Source organism: Papio anubis, chromosome 5 (assembly GCF_008728515.1).
Source record: "Papio anubis isolate 15944 chromosome 5, Panubis1.0, whole genome shotgun sequence".
Classification (NCBI taxonomy): Eukaryota; Metazoa; Chordata; class Mammalia; order Primates; family Cercopithecidae; genus Papio; species Papio anubis.
The window spans coordinates 71,623,621-71,646,077 of record NC_044980.1 but is presented as its reverse complement, the minus strand read 5'-3'; the positions used below and the strand labels follow the sequence as shown (position 1 = coordinate 71,646,077).

The following is a 22,457-nucleotide window of genomic DNA, read 5'->3' as shown; positions in this document are numbered from 1 at the left end:
AGCTCAAATGGACTAGGGCCAAATGGATTTGTTTATGGTAGTGGTGACATAATAGGAGGAAATGAACAGAGTACCTTCTTAGGTTGAAATTTGCCAAAGTCACATGGAGTCTAGTTTTGGAACTAGAGGCAGGAAAACAGGCTATTTTTTAAGGAAAAGTCAGTGGGCAAGTTAAGCTACTGCTTCATGTATAGAAGAAAGGAAGGCCAGGAGGTAGAGACTGTAAGTGGAAGATAAAAGTTGCCAAGAGTCTTCAGTTTTTCCAGGAAGAGCACAAGCGCCCAAAGTTCTGTGTGTTTATTTCTTTTGTGACTTAGCCACAGTGAGTATTTTGAGGTTCATGTTTTTCTTTGGCCAGACTGGAACGTGGATCGTTGAGATCCTTTAACAGGTCTGTGAGGGAAAAAAGGGTCTTTTCTACAGATCACGGAGATTTTCCTTATTGGGATCCTATGTCCCTCGTGTCTAATTTAGTGCTACTGCTCTCTCTGTTATGTGGTACTAGAATATCCTACATCCCTATTTGCACCTGTAATCCTTGTTCTTAGTTGGAGATATTTTGTTACCTTTATTCAAGAGACAGTCGAGCATCTTGATACAATGAGATTTCAATAAAAATAGAGAAATTTCGTTTATATTTACAGGCTTCATTTTTGTCACCAACTTAAAAACTGCCAGCTGGAAGCAGAAATAAATATATGACATTTCTAAGTCCATTGGAGACTTTGGCCAGGCCATTTCTGTGGCCAAAAAGGTGGCTTCTATCTCATGCAGGTCAGACTACTGCTTTTAATCAGTAAAGCCTTGCAAGGGTTTGTGCTCAAAATTACCTTTTCTCAACCCTTATTGGTAGGGAAAAATGGATTCTTAGAATTTCAGATGGTTTCTTTGTATAATTATATCCATGGAACAAAAAAAGCTGAATAATCATGTTCAAGTTAGTGACTTTTCACAAGACCCTGTGGGTGGGAACTACAATCAGCTAGTTTCCTTGAAGAGACTCTTGGCTTAAATTGTCTAGTATTTTATGTGATCTTCAAAAGGCACTGAATTCTAAGTTTGCACCTAGCACTGAAATTCTATGATCATTTGCAGTTTTAGGAAATACAGGGCTGGGCATTGTGGCTCACGCCTGTAATCTCAGCACTTTGGGAGGCTGAGATGGACGGATTACTTGAGGTCAGGAGTTCGAGACCAGCCTGGCCAACATGCTGAAACCTCATCTCTACTAAAAATACAAACATTAGCAGGGCAAGGTGGCATGTGCCTAGGGAGGCTGAGGCAGGAGAATCACTTGAACTTGGGAGGCGGAGATTGAGCCACTGTACTCCAGCCTGGGCAACAGAGCAAGACTCTGTCTCAAAAAAAAAAAAAAAGAAAAGAAAAGAAAGGAAATATCAATCAATCTCTTAAAGTGGGTGGTGGTGGATTTGGGAAGTAGGGTTTAATGAAGATGAATAGGCAAACTTAAAGTTAATCAACAGTCAGTATGCTGACAATCATGAAAATATATCAGTGCTTTCCTCTCTGTTATAAATGCATATTTTATTTAACTCCAAGCAGATTCTTACTCAGAAAAAAATAGGATGCAAAGTGTTCACACAAGAAAAATTGCTATCCGTGTTGAAACAAGGTACTCTAGGTGGAGTACAACATTCAGACATGCAAAGAATAGATTTGCACAGGCAAGTAAGTTCAATACCATACATTTTAGCCAGGCATCATTGTAATTTCACTGTATGACCTATCCAACTGGCTCAATAATCTTCTTCCAAGGCCTCCTTGTCATTTGACCAAAATGTGCAGACACCCTTTAATTTCTCCTAATTTCCTCCTCACTTATGCCTCGTAGTGAGTGCTTCTTGAAAATTTGGCTGAAGCACACGGTAAAAGCAGGATTCACGATATCCCAAAGTTCCTGCTGTTCTCTTTCTTTCCACAGAACTTAGAAGGTACTTTCTTCATGAACTATACTTTTTAGCATTTATCTTCTTCTCTATTCTTCCCTACTTTGCCACTTCTAACTTCCTGCTTTATATTAAGTGTAATTTATCTGCTCTTTAGACCCAAGTTATCCCATCTGGGGATACATGTTTTGATTTTTGCCCAAAAAGCTGCAAACACAGTTCTGAGAAAAAATTAGTTTTATATTTTACAGGTAGTTCTCCTGTGAATTCAATAACACAAGAGTATTAAATGGCTATAATTGCCCTAATTTACATGTCCCAATAGTAATTTACCGTGTCAGACACTGGGGAAGCTACAAAGACATAAGTAAGGCTCAACTCTAGTCTTCAAAGAGATTAAAATACCCCATGCTCAATTCAAGCTACACACATATGAAACATATATCCTGAATAATACAAACCATCTGGTGATGTGTGTTCAAGTCTCCACAACACATGAGGGCAGATATTTTTGTATTTCTTTTTATTCACTGATGTATCCCCAGTACCTGGAACAGCCAGTCCCTGGCATATAGTAAGTGCTCAGTAAATGTGTAAAATGAAGTATAGTCTACTTTTTTTTTTTTTTTTTTTTTTTAAAGCCGGACTCTCTCTTTGTCGCCCAAGCTGGAGTGCAGTGGTATGATCTCAGCTCACTGTACCCTCCACCTCCCAGGTTCAAGCAATTCTCCTGCCTTAGTCTCTCTAGTAGCTGGGATTACAGGTGCCCATCACCATGCCCAGCTAATTTTTGTATTATTATATATATTTTTTGAGATGGTGTCTTGCTCTGTCACCAGGCTGGAGCACAGTGGCACGATCTCAGTTCACTGCAACCTTTGCCTCCTGAGTTCAAGCGATTCTCCTGCCTCAGCCTCCCGAATAGCTGGAACTACAGGCATGTGCCACTACACCCAGCTAATTTTTCTATTTTTGGTAGAGATGGGATTTCACCATCTTAGCCAGGATGGTCTTGATCTCTTAACCTCATGACCCGCCTGTCTCGGCCACCCGAAGTGCTGGGATTACAGGTGTGAGCCACCGCGCCTGGCCTAGTTTTTGTATTTTTAGTAGAGACACGGTTTTACCATGTTGGCCAGGTTGGTCTCGAACTCCTGACCTCAGGTGATCTGCCTGCCTCGGCCTCCCAAAGTGCTGGGATTACAGGCGTGAGCCACCACGTCTGGCCTATAGTCTACTTTTTAAACACAGAATTAAGTACAGTGTACTCTGTTACCAAGGGTGTTTCTGTCATGAGATCATGGATAACACAAACTAACTCATTCGTTATTAGATATTAATAAAATGGGTAGAGTTGTGTTGGTTCATATTCAAGGGTTCCCAGCACTTTAATATTTCTGCACCACCAAGTAACTGCAGCTGCAAAACACAGCAGGGTGCATCTAGTTACAGAGAACACAGGGTGCTATAGGCCCATTCACCCTACATTCTTTCTCTTGGATTCATTTGGCCTTGACCTCTCTACCTTGGAAGGGTTTGTGGGATGTGGGTTGGGGACAGGACAGAGAGTTCTCCTTTTATTTGTACATTTTGTGTTTATCTCAAGTCAGCAGCCTCAAACAACTCCCCTTCAACAGTTATCTTCATCTTTTTATAAAAGTAAAGTCCTACATTTTTATGTACTGTAGTATTTATTAGGAATTTAGCACAGTTCATTGGCTCTGCTGGTATGTTTTTTGGAATGGTTAGTTTTTGTTAGTGCTCTGGTTACAATGTTACATAGATTCGGAGTCATTTTCTAACCCTACTTTCCCCACAAGCCCTGTTATTTCTAGTGTGGGATTTCACAAAATGGAAAGAGCACATATATCCTTTTAGAGCAAAAATGTGGTACTGCAAACTTCATTTTCAATGAAGATAAGTGGAATTTGGCTGCAGCAGAAGATGAAAGAGAGCATTCCAGCTCTGGGAAGAGCATCAGCAACTCCCGTGTGGATACAGGCATGGATCTTTCTCAGGGGGAGGGGAGGATCCCCATCTGAAGAAGAGTGCCAGGCTCTGAGGAGTGCGTATGGAGGTGCAGTTGTTGCATGGTTTTGAACTGATGAGTTTTTAAGGAATTCAGAATGTTCTCTGGCAAAGTGTCTCAGAAAGCTTCTAGAACCGGAAGTGGCATGCCTGAGGGGTGTTCTAGAGCCATTCACCTGTAGGCCTGCACATGTGGATGCAAATGTAGAGAAGACCCCAGCAGAGAACCGGTAGGAGGCCGCTGACGCCATCCAGTCCCAGATAGCGAGATCCAGAAAGGTGGCAGTGGGCTTGAAAGGGCATGGCAACTGCAAAGACAGTAAAAATGAACTAATGGGAGTGGCTACCGGGAGTGGAGAAGCGAGGCCCAAAATTGCTAATCTGTATCTGGGCGACTGGTGGACAGAGATGTCCCAGACAAGGGGCTGAGAAACTGGGAACGGGAGCATTTGACTGGGCTGGGGTTGGGGAGGGGGCGGCGGCGGTGGAATACAAGATGGGTTTGCCTAGCGTGGTGCCACGTCCTAACGCTTCGATCACAAACCATAATGGCACCTGAATTCATAATCATTTAACTCTGTTCTTTGCTCCCAGCCCTGGGGGTGGACGTGGGGAGTTAGAGCATCCCCTCTCTGGACAAGAATGCCTTTTCAGTCTGTTCCTAAAGCGCCTCCGAAACTGATCCGGAAACCGTAATTTTGAGGGCAGGGAAGCTGAGAACACCAAGCATTCTATTAGGAATAATCTTTGTGACTGTTGGAATTGAGTTTCCACAGCTACATATTCAGAGGGCACGGAAACTTATGTCCGGAGCCGCCTCTGCGGGAAAGGGCGGCGAGGATGGGGGTCCAGGCGCCCCGTGACCCCTTTCCCGTTTCGGACTCTCCGGGGCCACCAGACGGCCGTTCTTTCCGCTCGGGCCCGGGTCTGGGGAACTGCTCCGAGCGCCCCGGGGCCGGCTCTCCGCCGGAGCAGCCCGGCCTCTCTCCCCCGGCTCCGTCAGGGCCGCTCCCCGCCTCTGGCGCCCCCGGCGCCCCCGGCAGGGCTACTCGAAGCTGCTCCGGGAGCTTCCCGGGTGCGGCCCGCAGTAACCTCTCAGGACCCCGGAAGACGCCGCCGCCGCCGCCCGGCGGGAGCAGGGACCGGCTCCCAGGTCCCCGCGCCCCCTCTCGGGGATCCCCTGTCGCCGACTCCCTCCTGGACCCGCAGGACACTCCCCTCCGGAGGCCGGGCCTGGTCCGCCCGCCCGCCGCCCCCGTCCCGCCCCGCGCGCCGCGCCGGGAGCCCCGAGCCCGACCCCTCCCCCCGGACGCCCGGCCCGCTCGCGGGACGGAGGCGGCGATGGTGACTGGGCAGCGGCGCGGGGCCGGGGCCTGGGCAGGGCGGCTCTGCTGCCTCTTTCTCTCGCTGCCCCCGCCCCTCCTCCTCCTCCTCTCTCTCCGCGAGTACTAGTCCGGGCGGCCGCCGAGCTTGGCGCTCTCTCGCCTTGCCGCCTCCTCCCCCGCGCCGCGGACCCTCTCCCCTCCCCTGCGTCGGCTCCCCCTCCCGCCGCCCCCTCCCGTTCTCCTCCCGCTCTCCTCCCGCCTCCTCCTTCCAGGCACGGCCAGCGGGGGCAAGACCGAGGTGGATGCGAGGAGGCGTCACTGAAAGCCCTGGCTTGGGGAAGGCTGCGGGCTCAGAGCCGGAGACGCCGAGCTGGGGCAGGGTGAGTGGCAGGCGTCGGGCCCGCGCGCGCTGCGGGAGGGGAGACCTGGTGGGCCCGGCCAGGTGGGCGCCCAGCGCGGGTGCATGGAGAGCCGTTGCGGCCGGCCGAGCCCAGGTTGCTCGCGCCGCGGCTGGCGCGGGAACTTCGCTTCGGCGCCCTGGGAGACCGCGCGGAGCGGTCGGAGGTGCTGCGGGATGGGCGTTGGGTGCTGGGAATGGGAAGGGAACAGCTGCTTCCCAGCGCCGCCGGCGGCAGCAGAAGTGGAAAAAGTTGTGCCGGGAACAACGTCTCCTCTGGAAGCCGGCGCGAGCCCTGCTCTCCGGCCGTTGCTGGCGGGCTTCGGACCGCGGCGCGTGGGTCCCGGGCGCAGCTCGGCACCGGGCTCCAGCGCGCCTGGCACCGCGCCCTGGGGGCCGCCCAGTGGTCGCCCCTGCTGTCCCTGGTCCGTGGCGTGTGGGTCGCTCTGGCCACAGACGTCAGCTGCTTCTCAAATCTGGACTGCATTTTTGTGGGCAGCTCAGTGATTTGGGGTGCGGGCTGGAGGAGGTTGGCGTGGAGTGGGGAAGACCGCATCTGGGATGGGCGAAGGACTGGGGAGACTCTGCATGTGTTTCTGGATGTTTTTAGGCACACAGTTTTTTTCCCCCCTTCCATTCAGCGGCCCAGTGTTCTTCGAACGTAGAAAAGCAAAGGGTTTTCTTCAATCCCGTTCAACTTTTCTGTTATTTCAGGATGGTCATGAGTTCCATGAAAGTCCATGTGCTGTTTCAATGGGAGTGAGACCAGAGTGCAGACAAAGTCCTATCTCCACCCCCTGTCCTCGCCTCCACCCGGGCCATTTCCTGTATGTCCCATTTGCTCTGCTGTAATTGTGTGAGTGTGTTTGTGCATGTAGGTTATCATCGGTGGGTGACCTACGGGGAAAAGAGAACTTTTTGAAATCGCAACGCGGCCGCTATGGAAAGTGTGTGCTGGAGCCGAGGGAGTAAAGATTCGGGCGAGCCAGAGCTGTTAGAGGCTCACCCCAGAGAGGTAAACCTGAGTAACTGAGCTTGAAGGAACATTTATAACCTGCATATTGCTTTTGCCACTGGCCAGAGAGCTCCACTCCTGCCAGGTTTAAGAGAGGATCAGATACTGACTTCTTTGGTGTTGACTTTTGCTGGTATTCCTGATTCTTTCGTACTGGTTCTCTTTTAGAAACTACTCCTTTTTAAATTTAAGAGATAGAGAACACATGTTCGCGGGAAGAGGCAATGTTTTTAAAATAGGAAAGAGAGAATCAGATTCTCATTTCTTTTTGCTGTCATACTATGATAAGCTTATTGATCCATTAGAAATCTGATTCTGATTTTGAAGTAATATCAGATGAAACACTATCTTATTAGTAGTATTTTTCTCTAAGTGGTCACATGGAGAGCAGACTGTGTGGCTTCTTGTGTTTTTTTCTAGGGTGCAGCAAACATTTTATATCAGGAAAAAGACATTGTGTGTTGTAGGAGAGGGGGATGGGGTGGGGCAGTCATTTGTCTTCAGAGCAGCCTAATTAGGAAGAATAATTACACTGCAAATGAACATTGTTGAATATAAATTGAGTCATGATATGTGAACCAGTCATTTGTCTATAGGAAGGAAGAAGGATCTTTGTAGATGAGAACAAAGCAGTGCCTTCTGGAAGAAGTAATGTATGCTGTTCACCATATGCATGGGCTCGGTGTTGATGGCACCACCCAGTGTTTGGGCAGGGAGGAAAAGTCCATAGTAGGAGGTGATAGAAAAACAATATATAAAAAGCTACATATTTCTTTTTAATGAACACTGTATGCAGCTTCTCAACTTCTTTACTGCAAAGAATTGATGAAATGGTAAACCCAAATATAGGAGACCCAAACTTGGGCTGTTGGGCTCCAGATGTACCTAAACCTTGGGCATGTTATTTAATTTCTCTGTTTTTGTGTCTATGAAATGGTGAAGATAAGAATTCAGCTGAGATAATCACCTTGAAGATGAACTGATTTATAGGACTTAGGATGGTTCCTCACACTAAGTGCTCAGAAAATGTTACTGATGATGATCAGGTTTTCCAAATCCCTAGGAAAACGTGGTGCCTGTTAAACAGCTAACGCAGAGATACCTGATTTTAGAGTGAGTAGCTCTGAGTTGAGGCTGGACCTGTGCCCTGCCAGCCTACACTCAAAAACTGATCTTTCTGGAACTTGCAAGCTGCATCCTTTGGCTCATTCTGGTTAGCCTTTTCTGGGCTTCCATTTCCAGGGAGTTTGTAATGCAGGCACTATTTGAGTCTAGAGGTGGAACCCAAATGTGGCTTGCAGTTCCAGGCTACATGTCCCATTGCAATGGCAGCTTTAACTATTAGGTCCCACCAAAGTGAATATCCAAATTTTATTTGAGGTAGAAAGAAAACTAGTAATGAACATGATAAGTGCCTCTTTTGGAACTCTTAAAAGCAACATTTTACCCAATGCTTACTGTTCTTAGATACAAACAAGAAGCAAATAGCTAATCTCTAGAATTTACTCCAAAAAGCTTTAATATATGTCTTGGGTGCTGGACCCGCAGTAGCTCACACCTGTAATCCCAGCACTTTGGGAGGCTGAGGTGGGTAGATCACAAGGTCAGGAGTTCGAGACCAGCCTGGCCAACATAGTGAAATCCCGTCTCTACTAAAAATACAAAAATTAGCCGGGCGTGGTGGCATGCATCTGTAGTCCCAGCTACTCAGGAGGCTGAGGCAGGAGAATCACTTGAACCCGGGAGGTGGAGGTTGCAGTGAGCTGAGACGGCACCATTGCACTCCAGCCCGGGTGACAGAGCAAGACTCAAAAAAAAAAAAAAAAAATATATATATATATACACACACACACACACACACACACACACGTGTGTGTGTGTCTGTCTGTCTTGGGGTTAATGATGCACTTCCCAGTTTTTGCTAAGATTGTGTCTGTCTGTCTTGGGGTTAATGATGCACTTCCCAGTTTTTGCTAAGATTGTGCCCCAAAGTGAACCAAAGGCATTGTTAGCACAATAGTGCTTACTGAGAAGAGGAACTCTGCTATGCATTACTCCTTCTAATTTAGGGAGAATGCCTGTTTGTTCCTTCATTCATGCAGTCATTCATCCTGTCATTCAGCAAATACCTAGGGAGCCGCTCCCTTGGGCCAGGCTCTGTTCTGGACTCTGGTAACACAGCAAGAACCAAGAGCAGGCCTCTCCTCTTACAGAGTACACATTAGAAGAAGAAGAAGAAAAAAAAAAACAACCATACACCTCTGTTTTCAAAGGACTTCCATAGACCCTGGAGGCTCCCTTTTTGACTCAGAAGAGCTATACTAGAACATGGCGTGTTGGGTGTCCTTGCCTTCCACTCTCCAGCCTGGTCAGAGGGAAGTGATCTGGCTGGGGCTGGGGATGGTGGCAGGGTACAGCTAGTCCTGTGGGTCTTCCAAAGGGAGAAGGGGAGGCCTCTTTCTTTCTGTTCTTTATGATAAAGTATTCAGTTTTAGTGGCTGAGCACAACTACTGGCCAGTGAAACAAATTGTTTCGCAGCAATGAAAACAAACAGTTCGCAGTGTACTGAGCACCATAAAGACAGCGCTGGGGCAAGTGAGAGCCAGACAGGCACTGGGCGACTCTGGCTCACTGAGGAAAAAAAAAAAAGACTAAACATGGGCAAAGGAGATCCAAGGAAGCTGAGAGGTAAAATGTGATATGCATTCTTTGTGCACGGTTGTTGGGAGGAGCACAAGAAGCAGCACCCAGATTCTCAGTCAACTCCTCAGAGTTTTTTTTTTTTTTTTTTGAGATGGAGTCTCGCTCTGTCGCCCAGGCTGGAGTGCAGTGGCGTGATCTCGGCTCGCTGCAAGCTCCGCCTCCCGGGTTCACGCCATTCTCCTGCCTCAGCCTCCCAAGTAGCTGGGACTAAAAGGGAGTTGTCAAGGCTGAAAAAAGCGAGAAAAAGAGGGAATAAGAGGAAGATGATGATGATGAATAAGTTGGTTCTAGCAGGTTTTTTTTCCTTATCTATAAAGCATTTAAACTCCCTGTATACAATTCACTTCTTTTAAAGAAAGAAATTGAAATGGAAGACTGTGTAACATTTGTTTTTAAACCGTACGTTGTCTTTTTTTGTATAGTTAACACGTTACCAAATGTTATCTTTAGATAGTCTTGTCCTGGTGGTATTTTCTTTTCTTTTTGAGATGAAGTCTCCCTCTGTCACCCAGGCTGGAGTGCAATGGCATGATCTCAGCTCACTGCAGCCTCCTCCTCCCAGGTTCAAGTGATTCTCCCATCTCAGCCTCCTGAGTAGCTGGGACTACAGGTGCACGCCACCACGCCTGGCTAATTTTTTGTATTTTTAGTAGAGATGGGGTTTCACCATGTTGGCCAGGCTGGTCTCGAACTCCTGACCTCAAGGGATCCGCCTGCCTTGGACTCCCAAAGTGCTGAGATTACAGGCGTGAGCCACCATGCCCGACCCTGGTGATATTTTCAGTGGCCACTAACCTTTCCTGATACAGTGTAGGGCTTGTAAACTGGCATGTAAATTTAAAGCAGGCTCTTGTTGATGCACAGCACAAATTAGTTAATATATGGGGTTGGTAGTGTTTTCATCTTCAGTTGTCTCTGATGCAGCTTTTATGAATGTTCTGCTAACTGAATACCATTCTGTAATTGCAGAAAAAAAAAAAGTTGTGGCTGTTTTGTTGACATAATGCTTCTAAGTAAATACAATCTTTTTTATTAAAAAACCGGCAATTTTTCCGGCACGTGAGACATATCAGCCTTAGAAAGGCAAAGAAGGAATCAAAGGTAGGATCTGATCATCGACTTATAAAAGCCAGATTGTGTCCAGAGAAGAGTCTCAGCTGGCATTCGAAATACTTGATTCTCTCTTGGTGTAGAAGATGTGGCTGAAAGAGGAAAGAAAAGAGTGAATACTTGTTTCATCATGCACCTTTCAAGGTTTTGTTTCTTTTTTTTCATTACTTTAAAAACTGCAGTAATACATGATACGATAATACCTAAGTTTGGAGTCTAGGAGGCTTGGAAAGGTATAGTGCAGCCAGGGCGCTGACAGTAGTTGTTGGACTAGAGTCAAGGTTGTGCTGGGAAGTACCTGAGGGTTTGGGGTCTTGGGCACTAAGCTAAGGGAGTCTGTATTTCATCTTGAAAGCTGTGCGAAGGCTGGTGCATTTGTAGCAGGTGAATGCTGTGATCATATCGCACTTTAGAAAGAGCTCCATGGCCATAAGGTGGGCTAGGTAACAAAGAGGGCAGGGAACAAGGTGAGCTGGGAGGCTAGGACCAGAGTGCAGAAATCCTGGCCGGACTGGGTGGCGGAGAGAGGAGAGGCCTGCAGATATTGACCCCACTTCCTGTTCATCTCCCGGGGTGGTCCCCTAGGAGAGGGAGTGTGCACTTTGACTGTTACGGGTCATGGCACCTTTCACTGAGGTAAGCAGTTGTGGGAACCTCAGTTTGGAGAGAGATGGCAAGGAGTAATGAGTTCAGTTGAATCCAAAACTGAACTATAAGCCTTCCAAGGAGAGATGTCCACCAAAAAGTTGGATTTAGAGGCAGGAGGCGAGGTCTGGAGCTAGAGATGATAGAGGGAGTTCTTTTTACGGTAGTGGCAAGTGTTTGTAGGGAGGCCCCCCTCTCTTGCTTGGCATGTCGAGGTTTACTAACTGATGCTAGGTGCAAGAGTAATTTGTGTCCTTGTAAGTGAAATCTTCTCTTTGATCCCTTTACCAGGCCTGACTGGCTTGATTGTCCATCAAGCCCTTGACTTTGGCCTCAAATGACCAGGCGTGTACTGATGTGATTTTGCAGACTTGGTGAGTTCTGCTTGTTGTTATTTTAAACTGAGATAGTTAAGAGGAATGTACATGGAGTGGTTGTGAATGTGTTTGATAGCTAGGATGTATAACTGATAAAATTGATACCACACACATGTGTGTTAAGGACAATATTTGTGTCCTCCCAGATTCATGTATATCGTGAAGCCCTAACCCTCTATGTGATAGTATGTGGAGGTAGGACCTTTGGGAGGTAATTAGGCTTAGATGAGATAATGAGGGTGGGATCTCCATAATAAGACCAGTGTCATTATGAGAAAAGGAAGAGAGACCAGAACTCACTCTCCAGTGTGTGAGGATGCAACAAAAAGGCAGCTGTCTGTCTGCAAGTCAGGAAGAGGGCCCTCATCAGGAACCAAATCTCCTGGCACCTTGATCTTGGACTTCCCAGCCTTCAGAACTGTGAGAAGTAAACGTTTGTCGCTTAAGCTGCCCCATCTATGGTATTATAGCAGCTTGAACATCTATGTGTGTGTGTGTGTGTGTGTATACTGTACATTTTCTTAAATGCAATAAATATATTTAAGAAAATGTAAGATGAACTTCACGTGCTGAGAATGTAAATTAGTTTTGTGTATATCTACAAGATATTGAATACGGTTAAAGAGGTGTGTTATCTGCATGTTTTCCTAAACTTCAATCAGCTAGGTCAAGAGAAACACCCAACTTTGATTTTGAGACTTGGCAGGACCGGAAAGGAGAACCTCAGTGTATTTGGATTTTTCTTCTGGGTTTGTTCTGACTTTGATTTAATAACACGTTATAATGATTAAGTGGTTTTATGGAGACTATTTTACAAATATTTTTGTTAAACTTAAATAAGACTTCCAAGGTATTTACTTGGGGGTGAACTTTTGAAGTTCAGTCAAACTAACTGTTACAACTCTTCACATTAAAAAAAAATAAGCGAGGAAACCTGTACCCAGTTATAGTATTTGAAAGAAGAATATTTGAGCTGGTTAATAATGAACAATGTTTAACACTGAGGTGACATCAGCAGTAGAAACAATTCTTTCTTTGTGCCTTAAGCACAGAGCGTGGTTCAACTAGAGGTAACCAGGTTGTCTGGCCTTTGACTGCACAAGGGTAATAGGTGGATGATTAGTAGCCCAGGTTGATATACGGAAACTAGGGTGTTCTGACAGTTTTAAAGCTCTCCCTGTTTGTGAGACTGAGAACATTTCCCTTGTGGGTTGAATCTCTCTGGTCCTAAAAGCACACAGATTCCCAGGAACCCATGCATTGCTAATGGGCAGCTGCACACGTGTGCGATTCCCAGGTCTTCATCTCCAACTGCTCTGCACACCCTTCCTCTGAAACATTTCCTTCCCTTGCCTTAGAGAGGGTGGCCGGGCTCTCCTACTCTCCGTGCTAGGAGAACTAACTCTTATTTTCATGTCCACCAGGGATGAGGTTTATCTACCTTCTTTTTTGAGGTTACCAAATGACCCTCAAGGGCTACGGGTGTTAATTTACATTTCATTCATTTGTGGCATAAATGAGAGTGTGCCAAGCAGGCCCCAGTGAATGCTTGTTGAATTGCAGGCACAACCGTTACTCCTCTTACTGCTGTGGATTTAGGGTAAGTCCAGTGGAGATGATTAATTATTGTTAGTCTGTGCAACCAGCAATAACACCTCACCTCATCCTTGCCTGCTTAACAGGGTTGGAAGGACAGAGACTAAAATTTTACCTGGTTATCTTAGTGGGGTTATGAGTGACTATTTTTTTTTCTTTATTTTTCTGTTTCTCAGATTTTCTGTAAGTAGCATGTTGCTTTTTGAAATCAGAACTAAAGAGCTGGGGAAATATTTTGGTTTCTGTACAAAACTGTAGCAGTGGTTTTGGTCACAACGTCATACGTCGCTTTACATCCATAGTGCATCTTTTGTAAGGCAGTTCCTGTCTTTAAACAGAACTGACATTCCTCCTCATTGTTGATATAGTTATAAATACTGGAAGGCTGCAGGAATGTACCTAGGACTGGGGGCTGTGACCCAGATCCAGAATGGGGCAGCTTCCTCTGAATGATAGGGAAGACCCCACCCCTTATAGTGGGTATGTGTGGTATGTTTTCATAAACATTTTAAGTGTGATTTGTGAGGTGTTTCTGTTGTATTGATAAGAAGTACCGAAATAAACCTGGTTGATAAGAAATACTGAATTAAATAAATGCTGTACTGGCACGTTAGATTTTTTTTTTTTAATTTCACCGTTCAGTGGAACCTTAACCAGCAGTGAGATCTGAAATACTTCTTTAGCAAGAAGCTCCCCACATGCCCGGAAAATTAAGAGGGACTCTTTTTCCTCTCCTGATTCTATTGTTCAGCATTTTCTTTCTTTCCACACTGTGCTGTGTTCTCGGGGCACCTGGAGTTCAAACTTCCTTTCTCCTGGGGCAGGCTGCAATTGGGCTGAATTTCACATGTTTTCTAGTTTTAAGGCATTTAGCCAGTTGTTTAAGGAAGGCTGTAATTGCATTCACAGGAACCTCATTCAATCTTCAGATAAGTGGTACATGGCACACACTTATTAAGGGCAAAATAACTTTTAAAAAAATTAACTTTCTCTTGCTCATAGAGAACACATTTTCTGAATTAAAAATAACAGACTGAATAGTCTGGGAATTACAAACTTACCAGTAAGCAGTGTTTCTGTATTTGTAAATGACTAACACTTGTATATTAAATAGACACATAAGAAAAACATGGCTCACAACTTTAAAAACAATGTAAAATCACATTTGTTTTCTTTTTTAAAATGGCCAGCTGTCCGTTCTTAGAAGATGATTCTACATTCTAGAGAGGTATGTCTAAACAGATACTCTTTCATTTGCTCATGCTTATAGTGGGCCTTTCAGGGTTCTTCTGCAGTGGAAACTCATAATTACTGACTTAATTACTGACTCTGCGTGGATCCATGCTGTAATTCGTAGCATAGTGTGCCGGCTTAAACTGGTGACTGTAAGTCATTTTTGATCTGAATCCTTTTGGTAAGTGGGTGTGCTTAGGTTGTCTCGACTATTCATGTGGGTTTTTTTTTTTTTTTTTTTTTCTCCAGCTTGTGCTTAAGTGTATTGTAAAGAAAGGGCAGCATGAGAGGGAACTAAGCTGATGTGTGAAATGTTTACACTATGTTGCAAAGCCAAAAAGAGCTGTAGCCAGTATGGGGTGAAGAGGCCACACTGAATAATAAGAACCCAAATGGTGGTGGTGGTGGGAAGGTATGAGAGTTTGTGTATACACCTGTGTGGACAGGTGGCCAGGGGGCCTTTTAGGATAGTCTGACCAGCCGTGTTAGGGAAGAACTACTGCTCCTTTTGGTCTGGAAACTAGACTTCTGGTCCTTAAGCGGCTTCTAGCTTTCTTAATATCCATATTGGTCAACAAAACTTGAATGTTTTAAAAAATTTAAAAAACGTAAGAACTGCCATCCAATTAGATTTCCTCTAGTTTGGGATGTATATATTTGATTTTTGAAACCTTGATCATGGGACTTTCATTTCTTCTTGTGAAATTTCAGCTTTCTCAGTTCTGACATGTTCGGCCTGTCCAGATAGTTTTGCATTCTGACCCGGTCATCTGTCTTGTCAGCCTTCCCTCTGGGCCACAAGTCGTTCTTTGATACATGCAGCCTGTCAGTCACTCAGGTTCTTTGAGTCATTAACTGGTGCTGCTCTGTTAGCCTCCCCTTGTCATTCTCCTCCAGTTCTCTTCGTAACCAAGGGTGCGTCAGCCTTTGCAGGCGGCTGGAGGGCAGAGGGTTGGAGTCTGTGCCAAGATACAGAGGAAGCTAATCATACCCGTGACCTCGACCTCATTAACATTGTGCTGGAACCAAAGAGCCAGCATTCCATGGTATTGTTTGACTTTGGATTGTCTCTGCTGATTTATGATCACGAGGTCTGTAGTCCTGCCCTCGAAGGGAGGCAGATGTTATAGCCAGATGAGAATGCGAGACACAATCAGAACTTACTGCCTCCTTTTAACTTCCTAAAAACTGGGCTTTGGGTTGTCAGCTATTCATTGAGTCCTGCTGATGGTGATCTGGCTCCAAGCAAACCTGAGTAAAGAGTGTGAGGGAGGAAGGAAGGCTTCTGAGAGGCTGGAGCCCGAGTGGGGAGGCTGATGTTCCCAGTTGTGGGTAGAAGTCTTCAGCAGGGCTTCTCAAGCTTGATGGTGCCCAAGAACTGGCAGGAATCCTGTTAAAATACAGACTCTGATACAGCAGGGCTGGGTGGGGCCTAGGATTCTGCATCTCTAACAAGCTCTCCCCATGATGCTGCCCCTGCTACTCCTGTGGAGCTCACTTTGAATAGCAAGGCCTCACGTTCAACTGGACCATGAAAGAGACTATGGAATAGGCAGCTGGCGGCCGAGACCTGTCAGGGCTGGACTGTGCCTGCCAGGAGGGCCCATGAGGTCTGACTTGAAGTTGGTTGCCTGCTACTTAGGGCTGGCCTCTATTGGGATGAGACTGTGAACCCTCAGCCCTGGCACTTCCATTTGGGCCTTTAATAGCTGTTGGGAGCCACTGTGCGGGGATGCCGTCAGTCCTTTAGGGCAGGGAGGTTATGAGCTCTTCCAGTTGAGATACAGTAAAGCTACAGGGGAAGGCTTCCCCCACCCCCCAAGTTAGTTAAAATGATTTCCTCATTTCATGTTGTTATATTCCATAAGTTTAACTAGGTTAAGAAGGCGCTAACATCCTTCCATTAAACCTGCATTTTCCCACATACCCTGTAACTTCAAGGTTATGTGATTACAAAGCTTTTAAAAAGTTGCCTATTGTTTCATTTGGAGCATTATTTCTGAAACTTGCCTGACACTCCGCTAAGGTGCTGGCTAGACATATGTGTTACCAGACCCTACCAGGGGTTTTGGCTTCATAGGTCTGGAGTGGGTCTTGGGATTCTATATCTTTTAAACAAAGCTTCTAGGTGGTTCTTATGATCAGGAAGGCTCTAGAAAAACCGATTTAGAGAAGCATCCGTTGAGAAACCTGTCTGTCTGAGCCTGTGATATTGGCCATGTCTGAGGGACACCCTTGCCTTTTTATTTCTTGGCCTCTTAGATACTTGCTTGTGAAGGGCTGTCTTCTGTCCCATTGAATCCACTTCACTTTTTATCTTAACACATGCTTTTGCTCTTACAGAGAGGCTCTTATCTTAGATGGAGCCAAATCAGAGAGGCCTTTGTTAACAGTGTAAGAAGTCAGTTCTGTGAAGCCTTTATTTTTAGGAAGGTTTTACAGATACTGACTATTAAGTGCTCAAAGATACTGGACTATACAAGCTTTGGGCCTCTGTAGAGAAGTCTTTAAGAATGTCTTGATAGTGATTTTTCCCACTGTTTCCTACTTTGGTTCAGACACTGGAGATAATGAGCATTGTTAAGTAATGGATGACCAGAAATGGATGAACAAGGGGCCCTATCCTCCACAGACCAACTTGGTTCTGATCCAGGTGACTTGTGAGGTTAAGGAGTTTGCCCTTCCACAATTGTATGGAAATTAACCTCTATTCCTAAAGATGCAGGATCCATCTCAGCCTTACCTTAGGAGCAAAGTCAGCTTATGAGACCAATGAAGTAGGAAATGGTCAGTGTGGAGGAATCAGCTGGATATAGCTCCTTTCCCAAAAGGTGGAATTCACTTAGTGTTGTGCTTACAATTCTACCATTAGAGAAATTGGGTGAAGTGTTTCCCTTTAAGCCTCTTATTAGATGTGTAAGCATCCATAGGACAGGTGATGCATTTGTGATTCATATGTTAACAGGAATAACTTAATAGAATGCTTCTTAGGATCAGAGTATACAGGGAGTGGACTTTGATAGGGTTGAGTATGGGCCACTCTTCAAGGAGGGCAGAGCAGGATGCGGGGCCACAGATAGCAGCCTCAGGCACCAGGTGTCCAGGCAGCTCAAGAAAAGCACAGCGTGCCTTGGGAGGGCACTAGGCAGAACTTGTTCTCATTCATTTAATTGGTGTGTGTGTGTGATGGGAACTTTAATATCATTTAAGATGCATTTGGCACATTTCTAATGTGGCCATTTCACATACGAGTTATAATGAAAAGCCAAGTGATCTATATATGAAAACTAAGACTAAACACCGTAATTGTACATAGGATTGTTTTGGATGGTTTTTTTTTTTTTTTTTTAAATATTTATTTATTTATTTATTTGGGACAGAGTCTCACTCTGTTGGCCAGGCTGAAGTCCTGTGGTGCGATCTTGGCTCACTGCAAGCTCCGCCTCCTGTGTTCACACCATTCTCCTGCCTCAGCCTCCCAAGTAGCTGGGACTACAGGTGCCCGCCACCACGCCTGGCTAATTTTTTGTATTTTTTAGTAGAGACGGGGTTTCACCGTGTTAGCCAGAATGGTCTCGATCTCCTGACCTCGTGATCTGCCTGCCTCGGCCTCCCAAAGTGCTGGGATTACAGGTGTGAGCCACTGCGCCCGTCTGGTTTTGTTTTTTAAAGTCAGTTTAGTTTTGAGAGAGAAGCTAAATCCAAGACTTGGAAAATGATCCATTTTCTGTACCTGCTTAGCAGGTGAGCTTGGCCAGCAACAGAAACCTTCCCTTCTCTCAGGGAAAGGGGGGATGGTGGGAGTGTTGGGGGCATCTTTCCCAGGGGACTTGAAGAGAAGGGCTTGACTCTCCTGAGATTGCATGCCACCTAGATAATGTGCATTAGCTCATGCTTTCTCTTTTGTATCTGTAAAGAATCATTACATTTGCAGAGTTCTCAGCCTCTGGCTGGCAAAAAGAAACTGAACTTGGGCATTCTGCTGCCAAAGCCAAAGCTTGTGTAAGTGGTGGAATATGTTTTCAGAACAGAGTAGGGATGGGTTGGGAGATTCTCTTGTCTCTGCTGCCGGAGTAAACCAGAACTGACAGAGGACTTACACAGAAGCACTCCCCAGGGACCAGAACTCTGGGAATGTCTATGAAGAACTGACCCACTCCACGGCTCACAGCCATTTCCCAACTCTTCTTCCCCTGGCCTCTCTGCTCTGTCCCTAGATTGGGCTTAGTGCCCCACATTCTAAGATTCATAAGATGTTCCTCCATGTTCTTGAAATGAAACATACAAAAAATGAATCCATTCTTATCACACATAAAATATCTTTGTCCTCAAGGGGGCATGGTACTCAGGAAAGATGGAAACAGCCTGTGAAAGGCAGAAATTGATAAGAACTGTCTGTTCTGCCTCCCTGACCTTCCTGTGCCGTCAGCTTGCTCTGCGGCCTTGGGCAAATCATTTTGCCTCTTTGGACTGGAAAGGGTGAGGGGATGGAATCCAGGCCTGAAACTCTTATTCCAGGTGAATCCATATGGCTGTGTATTCAGTCATTTATTCAACACATGCTTATTACACCCCTCAGAAAGCTCGCAGTCTAGTGGGGAGAGACGGGTGGAAGAACCGTGATCGTTGAGGGCTAGCAGGTGTGGCAGTGTGTTTGGCCATGGAAAGCCTTTGGAGGTGTGGGACCACAGGCACAGGGGCCGGTGGGGAGGTCAGAGGGCTGCAGCATACAAACACAGGGTGCTGCCTGAACATGGGGAGGCAGTTGGGGTTTCTGCAGCACTACTTGAGGTGTGCTGAGAATAGTGTCCTCACTGCCCCGATACCACACATGACTTCCTGTGAGTTCCTGCAGCACAGCCACCCTCATGGTGGCATTGGTGTTGGGGGTAGGCCCTGGGAGCTGAGTGGAGCATCATCTCCCTTTATGACCTGAGTGCTATTTTGATGCTTTGGCCTCCACCCCTGCCCCTCATCCCCTTTTGTAAAGAAAGAAAGAGCTATAAAAACATAAACAAGAATGTGAGAACTTGCCTGCTGTTTACAGAAATATGCTTTTTTGTGGGGGAGGGGTAATCTTTTTCTTTTTTTTGTAAGGAGAAGATAGATATTCAAAGAAAGAGGAAGATGAACTGGGCTCTTCTGAATCCTGAATTACTTTATGGCTCCTGGGCCTTGGTGTCTTTGTAACCACAGAGTTTGGTTCACTCTCCAGGAAGAAACTTGACCCTCTGATAAAACCACATGGAGCCTTCCAGGGCAACCTCAGTGTTTCATTTATGGAGCGGTCAGATTCTGTATCTAAGTGGGAGGAGAAATGTCTAAAAGGAGAAGCATGCGTTCTCTTTCCTTAAAGCTCAAGTTCGCTTTGCCTGTCCTAAAACAGATGAGGGCCCAGGAGAAGAGGAAGGGCCTTGCCTGCACTACCACCTCCACCTCCCCACCTTAAAGGTGGCTCAGTCCCCTATCCCGTTGGTCCCCAGGACTGGGAATGGTGCCATGCATAAAAACCAGCTTTGTGTATTTTTTACAACAGAAATGGGCTTCAAAGCACTGTGGAGTGTGAGGCCTTGAGCACAGAGTCGCTGTTGGGTTAGTAGGCTGGGCCAGCTCTGTACTCTGTCCCCCAGGACTTGCCCTTAGCAAGCATCACTGTCACCCAGAGGACTTGTGAAAACACTGAATGTGGGTCCCACCCCAGAGATTCTGAGTCACTAGTACTGGGATGGTGGAGAGTTTGTGTTTCTGACACATTCCCAGGTGATGCTGCTGCACCACACGGTGCCACTCAGGCACTTGGTAGGGGTGTGTTGAGGCAGGCAGACTCTGCCCCTGAGGCAGTGGTGCTGAGCTATTGTCTGCCTGGCAGGAACCACCTCATGCTGGAGGAACCTGGGCTTCACGACTGGTGGTTTGCCGGAGATGCTCGGGGGAGCTCAGCTTCACTTCCGACCATAAGGATTGTCTTTCTGTCCTCTTATGACACACCAGGATGTGGCATTTGGGGCAGCTAAGATGGGGTGTTGTTGCCTCCTTCCAGTTTGTTCTCCTCTCTGGTGTTGCTGAAAGCCATCTGAACCATCCCAGTGTCCTCTTCTATGTCAGAGCTTGCATTAGCCTTAAGGTAAAGTCCAAACTCTCCTAAAGCAGCTGCAAGAAGGCTTCTTGTGATCTGAAATGCTTCAGTGGGCACCAACTTCTTTCTTTTATGAACTGTGTTCTCACTTCCAGGACTCTCCATTTTACTGTTCCTTTTGCCTGGCATGCTCTTTAGTTTGGCCACCTCCTCATTTTAGCCCTCCCTTGTTCTGGGGAGCTTCCTTTGATACCTTGGAAATCAGCTGGTGCCTCTGCAAAGGCTCCCATGTCCCCTTGTATTTTCCTCCCTTCAGCTCCTATCAGCTGCTCAAAGTCGTGAATGCAACCTATTTATTTCTCTTTGTGGACTGTAAGCTCCCTGAGGGTAGGAAACCCATTTATGCAGGCATTTCCAGGCATATAGAAGGTGCCTGGCATATAGAAGACCTTCCTAATCATTCTGAGATAGGTACTGCAGGGGAGGAAACTGAAGCACAGGTAGGTTAACTACCTGGCTGCAGTTACCCTGCCACTGAGTTGTGAAACCAGTATTGTCACCTAGGTCTGTTTGATCCAGCCCCTTGGCCAGGTAACACTAGCCTTGTTTTCTGCTCTGAGACCAAAGAGCTTAGCCATAGGCTGCAGATTTCTGCTGGAACCATCAAAAGACTGGCTACTCCCGTTAATAATAAAAATGACTTTTTCCAATTGTTTTTCAGGTGAGTTGGGAAGCAGACTCTTGAGTTGACAGCTGGCCTATGGTTTCTGCATTTTGTTAGGAACCACCTCATGCAAGTGAGGGACCTGGGTCTGCTCACAGCCAGGTGGGTGTCCCTATACTATAGATATGACAATGCACTCTGATAACCACCCAATGTTCTCATTCAACAGAAAGAAAATCCTTAAATGTGGGGCAGCGGCTTCTCTAAGAAAGGTGTAAATTGGTCCCTGTGGGTGTTGTGAGTGGCCTGGTAAAGATGTTTACCTGGCTGGCTTGCTCGTGGGCATGGCTGGTTTTCTCATTAGTCAGCCCTCTTTCCTTTGTTTCAACACCCTTTTCTTTTCCGTTTAGGTCCGTGCTTTAGAATTCCTTTTCCTCCTTTAAGATTCAGCCCAAATTTCTTTTTTTCTTTTTCTTTTCTTTCTTTTCTTTTCTTTTCTTTTCTATTTTTGAGACGGAGTCTTGTTCTGTAGGCCAGGCTGGAGTGCAGTGGCATGATCTTGGCTCATTGCAAACTCCCCCTCCTGGAATCAAGCCATTCTCCTGCCTCAGCCTCCCAAGTAGCTGGGACTACAGGCACATGCCACCACACATGGCTAATTTTTGTATTTTTAGTAGAGACAAGGTTTCGCCATATTGGCCAAGCTGGTCTTGAACTCCTGACCTCAAGTGATCTGCCTGCCTTGGCCTCCCAAAGTGCTGGGATTACAGGCATAACCCACCACACCTGGCCCCAAATTTCACCTGTTTATCAACTCTCTGAATGAGAGGCTTTTCAGAGTGTAACCTTTTTCTGCTTCCCAGCAAAATGAATGGCCACTTCTCTGTGCTCACACAACACGTTGAACTTGTCGTGGTGAGCTTTACTTACTTGTTTGTGCTCATCTTTTTCCTCTTGTCTATGAGTTCCTTTTGGTACCATCTCCCACCTAGCATGGTTTCTGGCATGGAACATATTTTCAATAAATGGAAGAATGTTCGTCCCAAGTAGCATAGGTTATGCTAGGTCATGGAGCCATAATGCTCTAAATGGCCACCTGTGGCCATGAGCAGCCAGACTCCTTGGCTGACCTTGGAGAGATAGAGTTGTCAACTAGACCCTGGAAGCCCCCAGGCAGCCCTACCGTTGGCATACAGACCACCATAGGATTGAACATTATCTAAATGTAAATGCAGTAGGGAACAAACAGTAGACTTTCCCAAGGGGCAGCCTGAAGGAGATAAAAATATGTCTCAGTGACTTGAGCATTTGTTTTAAAGCACAGTTTAGGTTTAAATAATTTTGATAGGACACTTTTAAATCAGTGCACTTGAGTCTTCC

The 22,457-nt window shown here is 46.1% G+C and overlaps 1 protein-coding gene across 9 annotated transcripts in view; it reads left to right on the top strand.

The window, feature by feature from the left end:
• The first annotated feature begins 5,245 nt into the window (after nucleotides 1-5,245).
• Nucleotides 5,246-22,457, top strand: part of LHFPL2 (LHFPL tetraspan subfamily member 2) — a 163,056-nt gene continuing 145,844 nt past the window's right edge. For 2 of the 9 annotated variants that reach the window (XM_031666264.1, XM_031666263.1), the window contains exons 1-2: nucleotides 10,070-11,505; nucleotides 21,135-21,239. The gene's annotated coding sequence lies outside the window, so the exon portion shown is untranslated. Of the gene's footprint in view, nucleotides 5,641-6,371; nucleotides 6,673-10,069; nucleotides 11,506-17,945; nucleotides 21,240-22,457 lie in introns of those variants that run through there. The other 7 variants (XM_021939493.2, XM_017959680.3, XM_021939495.2 and 4 more) reach the window with 7 other exon arrangements.